The sequence below is a fragment of the Muscardinus avellanarius genome, assembly GCF_963383645.1.
Source record: "Muscardinus avellanarius genome assembly, chromosome: 1".
Classification (NCBI taxonomy): Eukaryota; Metazoa; Chordata; class Mammalia; order Rodentia; family Gliridae; genus Muscardinus; species Muscardinus avellanarius.
The window spans coordinates 173,682,228-173,695,006 of NC_137786.1; the positions used below are offsets into that span (position 1 = coordinate 173,682,228).

Genomic DNA, 12,779 nt, shown 5'->3' on the forward strand with positions numbered 1-12,779 from the left:
TTATTAGCAAATATAGCAACATGGTTTTCTTTGTAATTAGTTTTCTAAATGAAAGTAAACAAAATAGTCCTGAAGTAAAATTGATGAAGTAAAATTGATTCACAGTCTCTCCCTGTGAATGCAGACACTTAGTGGGTTTCTGTTCAGTATGTTTTTCCACCATGTCTGCCCTTTCCATATTAGCTTTACATAGTTGTTCTCAAAATATTCTCTTCTAGCAGGACATGAAGACACATGCTTATAACCCCAGTACGTGAGAGGCTGAAACAAGAGGATTGTAGGTTTTAGGACAGTCTCAGCACTGTAGTGAGACTCTCAGCAATCTATTGAAACCCAATTTTAAAACAAAAAATTTTAAAAAAGGAGCCAGTGCTATAACTCAGATACAGAATGCCCTGAGCTCAATTTCCAATAACACACACACACACACACACACACACACACACACACACACACACACTCTCTCTCTCTCTCTCTCTCTCTCTCTCTCTCTCTCACACACACACACACACACACACACCTCAAATGAATGATTATTCTCTTATACTTTGAAGATGAAGTAAATATGATAAAACAAAGTATTCTTAAGTTGATTATGAAATTATGCCCTAATACATGATGTGAGATTTTTTAGTTAATAGTTGTATTTGAATCTGGGTTCATCTGCCTACCATCTTTAGGCACATTTACTTAATTTCTCTGAGAGTTATTTTCCTGTACTTTAGAAAATAAAGATGATAATATTTCCCTAAAAAGTTGTTGTGAAGAATATATAAAAAATGATATCTTAGCTTGGCATGGTGGTACATGCTTATAATCCCAGCATTTGGGAGACTGAGACAGGAGGATCATGGTTCGAGGACAGCCTCAGCTACTTACTGAGGCCCTTTGAAACTCAGTGAGATTCTGTTTTTAAAAAAAGAATAAAAATAGGGCTGAGGATGTAGCTCAGAGGTAGAATGCCCCTGGGTTCCATCCTTAGTACCTTTAAAAAAAAAAAAGAAAGAAAAAATCTAGGACTGGGGGTATAGCTTGGAGGTAGAATGCCCCTGGGGTTCAATCCCCAGCACTGGGGGGGAAATATCATAGAATATATTCTGTGAAAATTTGATCCTTTCTTCTTACTTTTTTTTTTTTTTGGGGGGGGTTCTGGGTTTCCTCCAGGCTACACTCCCAGACCTATTTTTTATATTTTTATTTTGAAACAGGGTCTCTTAAGCCAGCGTGACTGGCTTTGAACCTGTGTGATCCTCCTGTCTCTGCCTCCCAAGCACCAGGATTACAAGCGTGCGCCACCACGCCCGGCTTCTTCCTACCTTTTTAAAATTATTGGCTTCCCTTAAATTTCTTACCCCCAAAATTGCAATTTTTTTCTTTCTTAAAGAAGTATTTATCAGCAGAAAGGTCTAAATTTTATATTGATGTTGCTTTCACTGCATCTCCCCCTTAACTCGTTTCCTAGGCTTTATTCCACATTGTTCTGTTGTCCTTTTTTTTTTTTTTCCCTTTTTTTAAAAATTAATTTTAGGAATGGAACTGAGGAACATTTTACCTCTAAGCTATACCCCAGCCCTATTTTATTTTTTATTTGGAAATAAATTCTTCTCACTAAGTTGCTGAGACTGGTTGTGAGCCAACAATCCTCTTGTCTCAGGCTCCAAAGTATAGGATTACAAGCTTGTGCCATCCTGCCCAGCTGTTCTCCATTGTGGTGGTGCAAGCTTGTAATCCCAGTACTTGGAAGGCTGAAACAGGAGGATCGAGGTTTGCAGGCAAGCCTCAGCTACTTAGTGAGGCTCTTTGCAACTCAGTGAGACCCTGTTTCAAAATAAAGAATAAAAAAATAGGGCTGGGGGTGTAGCTGGGAGGTAGAGTGCCCCTAGGTCCCATCCTCAGTACTGGAAAAAAGAAAAAGAAAAAAAGAAAATGAAAGAAAGAGAGAGAGAAAGAAAGAAAAGAAAAAGAAACAAATTCTTTCCTGGAAAGATCATTCAAATTATTAAAATTAGAGATGAAAAAGGAACTATTACTATGAATAAACCAACAAATTTCTAGCCAGAGATGACATACCCAAATTAAATCAAGAGGATATAGAAAACCTAAATTGATTAATAACAAGCAAGGAGATGAAAACAATAATAAAAAGCCTCCCAACAAAGAAAAGCCTAGAACTAGATAGATTCCCATCTAAATTCTACCAGATCTTTATAGAGAAACTAATGCCAGTATTTCCCAAATAAATTCAAGAAGCCAAACGGTATGACATATTCCCAAACTCATTCTGTGAAGCCAGTATCGCCCTGATAACCAAAATTAAATATGGATACATCAAGGAACAAAAATTTTATACCGGGGTGTATTCATTCGAGTCACCCCTCCATGCCACTCTGGCATGGGGCTGTATTTCTATTTTCTGTATTTCTGTCTTTCTAATAAACTTCTTTAAATCTTGAAAAAAAATTTATACCAATACCCTTGACACACATAGATGCAGAAATTCATAATAAAATACCAGCAGTTCATATTTAAAGTCACACCAAGAAGATTGTGCATTATTATCAAATTGGTTTAATTCCAGCATTTCCTTTAAAATCTAGAATAAGACAAAGATGTCTTATTCTATCACCATTCCTGTTCGGTATTGTATTTGAAATTTTAGTTAAAGCAATTAGTAAATAGAAGGGAATTAAAGATACACATATAGGAAAAGAAGTGAAATTATGAGGACATGATGCTTGGAAGTACCAAAAAATTCAACCAGAAGACATCTTGTAAACTGGCCAGATACAAAATTAACCTACAAACACTAAAAGCTTTCCTGTATATTAATAATAAAATCTCCTTCTGTGCATGGTGGCACACACTTGTAATCCCAGTAGTTGGGAGGCTGAATCAGGAGGATCACAGGTTCACATCCAGACTCAGCAACATAGTGAGGCCCTCTGCAACTTAGTGAGACCCTGTTTCAAAAATAAAGAATAAAACCATAGGGCTGGGGTGCAGCTCAGAGATAAGAGTGCCCATGGGTTCAATCCCTAGTATCGCCCCCCCAAAAAAAACCCTCCTGAAAAAATCCACAAAACAGTTTCATTCATAATAGCCTCTAAGTAAATAAAGCCTAGAAATAATTCTAACCAAGGAAGTGTAACAGCTTATACAAAGCTAGGTGTGGTGATGCACACCTGGAATCCCAGTACTTGGGACTCTGAATCAGGAGGTTTCAGGTTCTAGGACAGCCTCAACAACCTAGTGAGAGCCTGCTTCAAAACTAGAAAATAAAAAGGGCTTGGGGATGTGGCTCAGAAGGAAAATACCTCTAATTTCAACCCCCAGTACCACCAAAATATAACCATACATAAACTAAATTAAATAATTAAATAAATAAATAATGACTTCTACATAAAACACTAAAATTGAAGTATTAGAAGATAAAAAGAATTTCCTTGTTCTTGAATAGGAAGGATACATATTGTCAAAACGGCCACACTGTAAACTAGCTATAGATTGAATACAGTCCTTATCAAAATACCTCATAGTTATATATTTGACCTCATAGCTATACCCCCTACCCTATTTTTTATTCTTTATTTTGAAACAGGGTCTCACTAAGTTGCGAAGGGCCTCACCGAGTAGCTGAGGCTGTCCGCGAACTGCGATCCTCTGATCTTAGCCTCCCAAGTACTGGGATTACACACGTGCGCCACCATTCCTAGCACCAAAAAACAATCTTGAAATTCAAATAAAAGAGCCGGGCGTGGTGGCACACGCTTGTAATCCCCGCGCTTGGGAGGCTGAGACAGGAGGATCACACAGGTTCGAAGCCAGCCTCAGCTACTTAGTGAGGCTCTCAGCAACTTAGTGAGACCCTGTTTCCAAATAAAAAATATAAAATAGGTCTGGGGAGTATAGCCCGGAGGTAGAAAGCCTCTGGGTTCCACCCCCAGTACCACCAAAAAAAAAAAAAAAAAAAAAGAAAAAGAAGGAAAGAAAGAAAGAAAGAAAGAAAGAAAGAAAGAAAGAAAGAAATTCATATAAAAGAACAAAAGACCCAGGATAGCCAAAGCATATCTCAACAATAGGAACAATGCTGGAGGCATCTCAATAGCTGGTGTCCAATTATACTGTGGATCTACAGTAACATAAAGAGCATGGTATTGGCATAAACAGAGACATGTTGAACAATGGAACAGATGAAAGATATAGAGGCAAAAGAGTTAGAGCCGTCTGGATCCTTGACAAAGATGTCAGCAAGAAGTGCTGAAGAAAAGACAGCCTTTTCAACAAATGGTGTGGGAAAGCTGGATATGCATATGTAGAAGAATGTAGTCCTCTCTCTTCCCCTGTACAAATATCAACTTGAAATGGGTCAAAAGCCCAGAAATTAGACCAGAAACTTCGCAATTACTGTAAGAAAACGTAGGACAAAGTCTTCAACATATATTCACAGACTTTCTCCATAATACCCTTAAGACCTGGGAAATAAGGGCACAAATTAACAAATGGGATGGCATCAAATTAAAAGGCTTCTGCTGCATGGTGAAGGAAACAAGAGGTGAAGAGATACCTACAGAATTAGAAGAAATTTTCATCAGATACTCCTTTGATAAAAGACTAAATGTATGAAAAAAATGTTCAGCATCCTTAGCAGTCAAGGAAATGCAAATCAAAACTACCCTGAGATTTCATCCTGTCTCAGTTAGAATGGTAGTCATCAAGAATACAAATAATAATGAATGCTGGCAAGGCTGCTGGGCCAAGGGGCACTTATGCATGCACTGTTGGTGTAACTAGTATGACTAGTATGGAGATCAGTTTGGGTTTCTCAAAAGACTATGAATGGAACCATCATATGTCTCAGCTATACCATTTCACAGACTCCAGAAAAATTAAAAATACTACAGAGATGCATGAATACCCATGTTTATAGCAGCACAGTTTACAGTAGCTAAGTTATGGATAAAGGAAATGTAGTATGTATACACAGTGGAATTTTATTCAACCAGAAAGAAGAACAAAATTACCTCATTTGCAGGAAAATGTGTGGAACTAGAGAATGTCATGCTAAGTAAGATCAAACAAATTCAGGAAACGAAGAGCCACATGTTTTCTCCCATATGTGGAAGGCAGGAAGGAAAAAATTTAAAAAAAAAAAGAGAGAGAAAGGATCTCATGAAACTTAGAGTAGAGTAGTGGACTGAGGAGGAGAAGGAAAGAGGAAGTACAGTAATGGACACAAACTGTATAATGTTATTGGTATGTATGAATGTGTCAGTATGAATCTGTTGTGCATAGGAGGGAGGAGGGGAAGAAAAGGGAAATATGGAGAAGAAACAGAGCAAAAAATGGTTTATGCATATATGAAGGGTTCACCGTGAACCTTAAATCATGTCTGAATACAATGCACCAATTTCAAGAAAAACCTCTTTTCATGTATAAATATGTTTGTGATAAGTATGATATATGTGCAGTTGTTCAGAATGTTCAAATAACAATTTTTTCAAATACAATCTCATGTCTAATCACAAGTATTTATTGAAATGGTACCAGGTTATTTTTAGACATTTTGAGGTCATGTATTTTAGACATTTTGTGTGTCATTTCTGTCTGAATATGTTCCTGGGAACTTTATTCAAATAATGTAGAAATATTTGAGATCATTCAGGAACCATTGGGTTTACTGACTCTGATTTGGGATAATAAAATTCAATTTCTGAACACTTGATTCACTTACCAGTATTTTTTTTATTTCATTAAGTTTCTAGACTTATATTGTTTACCTGCTTTTATACTAGGCACTGTAGTATGCAATTAGGAATTTAGTGGTGAATAATAAAGCTCTACTCTTTCTGGCTAAGCACCTGTGAAATGGCCTTTCAAGGGCTGAGACATGATCAGTGGGTATACATTATGAGGAGATATACTAGAGTTTGACCGAAGCAAGAGCATTCACTACTTTTTATATGGCAAAGAAATTATCTCAAGGCTCATAGATACTGGCAAACACATTTTCCAATTAAACCTACAGGTATATGTAAAGTGGGTTTTTAAAGAGAAATTAATCTTTTTAACAAGATACTCCTAAGAAACTCAGATAATAAGGAAAGAGTAAGTAAAGCAATTTTCTTAACTAGTAAAATGAAAACCCTGCATTGCGTGCGTGTGCGTGTGTGTCTTTGTGTGTGTTGCTGGGGATTGAACCCAGGGGCATTCTAGCCCTATTTTTATTTTTGAAACTAGAAGCTGCTGGCAGCCTCACTAAATTGCTGAGGCTGGCTTTGAACCTGCGATCCTCCTGTCTCAGCCTCCTTGTACTGGGATTACGAGCATGTGCGACCACATGAGGCTATCCTGCCTCTTTTAACACTATTATTTTCATCAGTTGGTTTTGGAAACTTGTTTTTGCCTAATCCATAATAGATAATTACATAAAAATAACATAGTCTTTAGAAATCTAATCTTTAAAGCTGGTAAGTCAACCTTTTTAAATGATTAATAAATTTAGAAATATAACTGAACATTGCAACTTAAAATCAGTTGAATGTTTTTTTCCTAAAAATGAAAATCCACCAAAAATGTTTATGTTTTGATCTTCTCCTAAAAGTTATAACATTACTTCACTTTAAAAAATTATACTATTAGATTTTTAATGCTGCTTCTTGCAAAATTAGGAATATATGAAGATTGGCCTGGTAACACATACCTATAATCCCATTTCTTTGGAGGCTGAGACTGGCGAATCACATGTTCAAGGCCAGCCTCAGTATTAGCAAGACCCTATTTGAAGATAAAGTGTAATAAAGCAAGGGCTAAAGGTTTAGCTCAGAGGTATAATGCCTCCAGTATCAATCTTAAGTAATTCCCTCCCTCCTCTTCCATGAAGTAGGAGTAATTCTGTACCTGTTTAATTGGCTTATGTTGGAATTGTATGTAGTAATTTATGGAAAGGTCTTGGAGTAAAGCTTATTAATGTTAACTTATCATAGTGCTCCTGTTGATATTACTAACACCTCTCCAGTTTTCTTGGCGCCCATTAAAATATAGTCATTTTCAGTTTTTTTGTTCGCTTAGTAATTTGTAATTTAGAAAATGGAATAAATAATGTTGCTCACCCTAAAATTATATATGTTGAAGGAATTATGAAGTCTTGTATTTACAATCTGCTGTGCTCTGTCCCATTTTTTCTGGAGTTTATCCTGTTGTGAGGGAAAGATACAGGTAAATAAATAATGTGGTGTCATATGACCTCTGATGGAACTCAGCCCAGGGTACTTGGAAGAACCAAATACTTAGTCCACACTAGTACTAGGCAGAAGATGATCCCAGCCTTTAACTTGTTTTTATTTGTGTGTGTATGCGAATTAGACTTTGAATTCAGTTTGTTCTAAAAGGTTCAACCTTTACCACTACCTTATACTTTGAATAACTCAGACTAGGCAACCATATTTACACAACGATGGTTAGAATAATATCTTCCATTGACCAGAGTCAAAAATAACATCAGATATGTATAGGAAAATATGGACATTTAGAATCTAGGCAAGTATCAGTCAGTCTGCCAGAAACTGGGCTTCTGACCTTTCCTTTCCATGCCAACACATTTGTCTCTTCTCCCTTGATCCAGCCACATCTTTTGTTTTACATGGGTCAAAAACCTTGGCATATCCTTGACTCCTTTTTTGTTTCTTTTTCTTTTCCCATATCCATTCTGTTAGTAATTTCAGTCAGCTTTCTGGGGAGAATGCATCTAGAATTTGATCATTTTCATTCTCTTTATAACTCCATTCTTGCCCAAGCTACTTTCTTCTCTTCCTTTTCTTCTGTATTTTATTTTATTTGTTCTTGTAGGATTGGGGATTGAACCCAGGGATATTCTACCTCTGAGCTACATCCCAAGCTCATAAAATAAAATAAAATAAATTTTATTTTTTATTTTGAAACAGGGTCTCACTAAATTGTAGAGAACCTTTCTAAGTTGCTGCAGCCAGCCAAGAACCTGTGGTCCACTTGTCTTAGCCTTCCAAATACTGAGGCTTCAAGTGTGCACCACCACGCCTGCTTCTCCTCCTACTCTTTTTTTTTTTTTTTCCCCGGGTCTGGGGAGGGAACCCAGGGGCATTCGACCTCCAAGCTACACTCCTTGCCCAATTTTTTATTCTTTATTTTGAAACCGGGTCTCACTGAGTTGCAGAGGCCTCACTATTAGCTGAGGCTGTCCGAACCGTGATCCTCTGGTCTCAGCCTCCCGAATGCTGGGATTACAAGCGTGCGCCACCACGCCCGGCTCCTCCTACTCTTAATATATACAGTTCAGTGGTTTTTAGTATATCTACACATTGTGTAGCCAACACTAGTATCTAACTCCAGATTAAATTTGCTCCCAAAATTAAACCCCATACTCATTAGACTCCCTCTTTTTCCTTTTCCCAGGCTTTGGCAATCACTAATCTTCCTGTTCCTGTAAGTTTCTCCTTTTGGACATTCCAAGTGCATAGAGTCACACAAATGTTGAGACTACAAGCATGTGCCACCACGCCTGGCTAGGAGTTTTTCTTAGGTGAATTTTAAGGCTGAATTCCTTTGCCTATTAGAATAGTGAAAGTAGTTTAAATGGATTTTCCCAGCAACATCAACTCTTAGAGGTTTTGAAGCTTTTAAAAATAGAGTAAATAACTTCTATAAGCTTCTCATAATCTCACATAAGTTCAAAAAATAACAGATAATGGCATTTATTACAAACAGAATTATACAATATGGACAGGGAAAGCATTAAAGATAGAGCCTTACATTAGAAAAAGGTTGGTATAATGAAATTAGGCCCCCCATCTTCCCAGAGACTGGGAAGCTCAGGCAGGAGGATTGCAAATTTGACATCCTCGGTAACTAAGCAAGACCCTGTTTCAAAATAAAAAGGGCTGAGCAGGGCATGGTGGCGCATGCTTGTAATCCCAGCATTCGGGAGGCTGAGACCTGGAGGATCGCGGTTCGCAGACAGCCTCAGCTACTTAGGCCCTCTGCAACTCAGTGAGACCCGGTTTCAAAATAAAGAATAAAAAATAGGGCAGAGGGTGTAGCTTGGAGGTCAAATGGCCCTGTGTTCCATCCCCCGACCCGCAAAAAATAAAATAAAAAATAAAAAGGGCTGGGGTATAGTTCAGTGGTAAAGTGAAATGCCTATAGTTTTTTTTTGGGGGGTAATTTAGGAGACAGAATCTTTGCAGAACCTATTTTTCAAACATTTGGATCTAAATTCTTTTTTCTGCAAAATGGAGTCAGTACAAGAAAGTGCGTGTGTGTGTGTGTGTGTGTGTGTGTGTGTGTGTGTGTGTGCGCCTGCGTGCGTGTCTGTGTGCGTGTGCGTGCGTGTGTGTGTGCGCGCGCGCCTGCGTGCGTGTCTGTGTGCGTGTGCGTGTGTGTGTGTGCGTGTGTGTGTGTGTGTGCCTGCGTGCGTGTGTGTGTGCGTGTGCGTGTGTGTGTGTGTGTTTCCTGGAAAGCACTTTGAGGCTGGGCATGGTGCCGTACATTTATATTCCCAGTACTTGGGAGCCTGAGACAGGAGGATTCCAGATTCAAGACCAGTCTCAACAACTCAAGTGAGATCCCCAGCAATCTTCAGAGACCCTGATTCAAGCAAACAAAAAATAAAAGAGGGCTGGGGGTATAGCTCAGAGGTAGAACGCCCCTAGGTTCAAACCCCTATGCCAAAAATAGGGGGAAAAAAGAGGAATAAAGAAAAGAATAAAAGGACTTTGGGAGTGCATCTCTTCTAGTCTTTTCCATCTCGTAATTAAAATTTTAGACTGTCCATTTTATTACCTGTGCACATGTGGGGTATATATGTATATATATGTATATTAATACCCATATACAGTAAATACTTTATTATCTGAAAGCTCTCCAGCATTAGTGATATTCTTGTTTTTGTAGGAGACCGATTTGATAGTACTCAAGAGAATCCAGTTTTTTATATATAAGGAACCTCAGTCACCTTCATGAAGATTCAATTTCAGCCTTCCTAATCCAAAAATCTGAAGCTGAAAATATTCCAACTTTTTGAGCATTGACATGATGCCAAAGTAGGAAATCTCACACAGAACTTTATGTGATGTGTTGCCATCAAAACATAGGCCGGCAACACACAATTTATTCTGCATACCCAAGAGAAAAAAAGATACTCCCAGTTCTCTTTAAGGCAAAAAGTGGCATGTCAGATGCACCAGTGGAAGGTTATGCTTGATAGGCAGCGTGAACTTCAGACCACGTGCATTACTGACTTTTTTTTGCCTGTTGAAAACATCAAAAACCCTACAGAAACCCCTGTGAGTAAGTGAGATATGAAAAAGAAGCATTTATGGCTTTATGTGGTAGAAGTTAAAGATATTGGGGAACTAGACAGTGGTGTGGGAGTCTAACATCTTACAAGTGTGGTGCGGGAATGACCACCATAAAAATGACTTGAAGCGAAAGGGAAGCCCCATCCAGTGGCAATGCCCGTAATCCCAGTCTTTAGAAAATTGAGAGAGGAGAGATGCAGGTTCAAGGACAGCCTCAGCAATTTAGTGAGACTCTCAGCAACCTAGCAAAAACCTGTTTGAAAATAAGAAAAAATAGAGCTAGGTGTGGTGGTGCACACTTGTAATTAAAGTTCTTGTGAGACTGAGACAGAAGGATTGCAGGTTTGTAGCCAGCCTCAAACTACTTAGGCCCTCCACAACTTAGTGAGCCGGTGTTTCAAAAGAAAGAATAAAAAATAGGGCCAGGAGTGTAGCTCAGAGGTAAAATACCTGAGTTTAATCCCTAGTACTGCCAAAGATGATGATGATGATGATGATGATGATGATGATGATGATGATGGTGATTTAAAAATAAAATAGGTTTAGGGGTTTGGCTCAGGTAGAATGCCTGTGTTCAATCTTTTGAAAATGCCTCCCCAAAGAAAAACATAATGATAAAGTGTTTTTTGCTGAAAATGATGAATAGTTAATGAAAAATAGAATAACATAAATAAATAGCATAAAGCGATAAGTGAAAATCTCCATCATGTATCTAAACAGTGAATATGTCAGTGTCTCTATGCACACGCTCACATGCCACACAGTGATAAGCCGATGCCGATCATGAATGAAGCAGAGATGGATCATGATGAACTGAAAGCTGAAGGCAACTATTTTGGAGGTACTTGGAATTAAACCCAAGCTGTCCTATTTCTGAACCAGACCCTCAGCCCTATTTTTTTTTTTAAATAATATCTCCCTGAGTTGCTGAGGCTGGCCTTGAATCTTTGATCCTCCTGTCTCAGCTTTCCAAGTACTAGGATTACAGGCATGCACCATCACATCTGGCACTGAAGATACTTTTTAAAATACTCAAACTTGTTGCACAAATTTAAGAAAAGACCATGGCATTAGATTTTTAATGATTTATGGTGATAATGCATCTGCTGATCAGAAACCATGAGGGAAATTCATTGAAGAGTTTGGCAAGGTCATCACTGACGAAAACCTGACATCAGAGTAAGTCTGCAGTGCTGATGAAACAGCTCAGTCTTGGCATTATTGCTTCAGAAAGACACCGACTCCAGCTGATGAGACAGCCCTACAGGAATTGAGGATGCCAAGGATGTGCTAATGAAACAGGCTCATGGAAGAGCAAACTTGTGACAGGCAAAAGCTGTGCTTCCCTGTTTTATAGGAATGAATGTCTTACCAATCCATTATTATGCTAAGAAAAAGGCATGGATCATCAGGGACGTCTTTTCTGATTAGTTTCCCAAACTTTTTTTTTTTTTTTAAATCAGCAGCTCATGCTCACTATAGGGTAATGGCTACATGACAATCACAAGATTCTCTTGTTTCTCATTCTTCAGATGATGTTCTCTTCTAAAGTAATACTTAAGCCATACTTTCCCCAAATGTGACTATTAATTCAGCTAGGTGAAGATGTCCTTCGATCAAGGAATAACCTAAACACATTCTATTCCTCCTCCTCCTCCTCCTCCTCCTCCTCCTCCTCCTCCTCCTCCTCCTCCTCCTCCTCCTTCTTCTTCTTCTTCCTCTCTCCTCTCTCCTCTCTCCTCTCTCTCTCTCTCTCATAAACAGAAATGTGGGCATGGAAAGTTCAAAAGGGAAGTTGACTTTGACCAGTGTCAAAATGCAACTTGGAGCACAGTGACTAAAGACGGCCATTCCTGCCTGCACACCCTCTTCTTGCAGCTGTGTTCAGTGATGATGATGAACAAAGGAATTGGTGTGAAACATTCTACATTTCAAGAAAGAAAAAACTTATTTCTCACCTCCTTCCATATGTGAAAATAAGAGTCTGGTGATAAGCAGGAGGATGTAGATGTCAGCATTTGTAACATCATTATTAAGACTCCAGTTATTTATTCACTGATAGTGAAAAAAGCTAAAATTTTTCTGAATTAGTCGTGCCATTTTCTGTTGCCAGTAAAGATTATGAATGTATAGATTAGTTTCTTATTTATGAGGGATTTTCTGGTATTGTTGAATCAAACTGAAATGTATTGTAATTATAAACTATAATTGGAGAAACAAAGTCATAGCTATCAAATTTTATTATCTCTGAAGACAGAAAAGGAGTTTTCTAAATGAATCAAGAAGATGGATTATTCGGTTTAACTTCTACAGCCAAGTTTTACATTGATTTTTATCTCCATGGAGATGACTTAGCACTTTCAAAAGTGACCAAACTTTGATTTTCTTTTTTCTTTTTAGTACTGGAGATGTGAACCCAGGGGCATTCTACCTCTGAGCTACACCCCA

The 12,779-nt window shown here is 38.2% G+C and overlaps 1 protein-coding gene across 1 annotated transcript in view; it reads left to right on the plus strand.

Annotated features, from left to right (window-relative positions):
- Positions 1-12,779, plus strand: part of RSF1 (remodeling and spacing factor 1) — a gene marked incomplete at both ends in the record, with an annotated part of 138,027 nt that overhangs the window by 60,222 nt on the left and 65,026 nt on the right. The window lies entirely within an intron of this gene.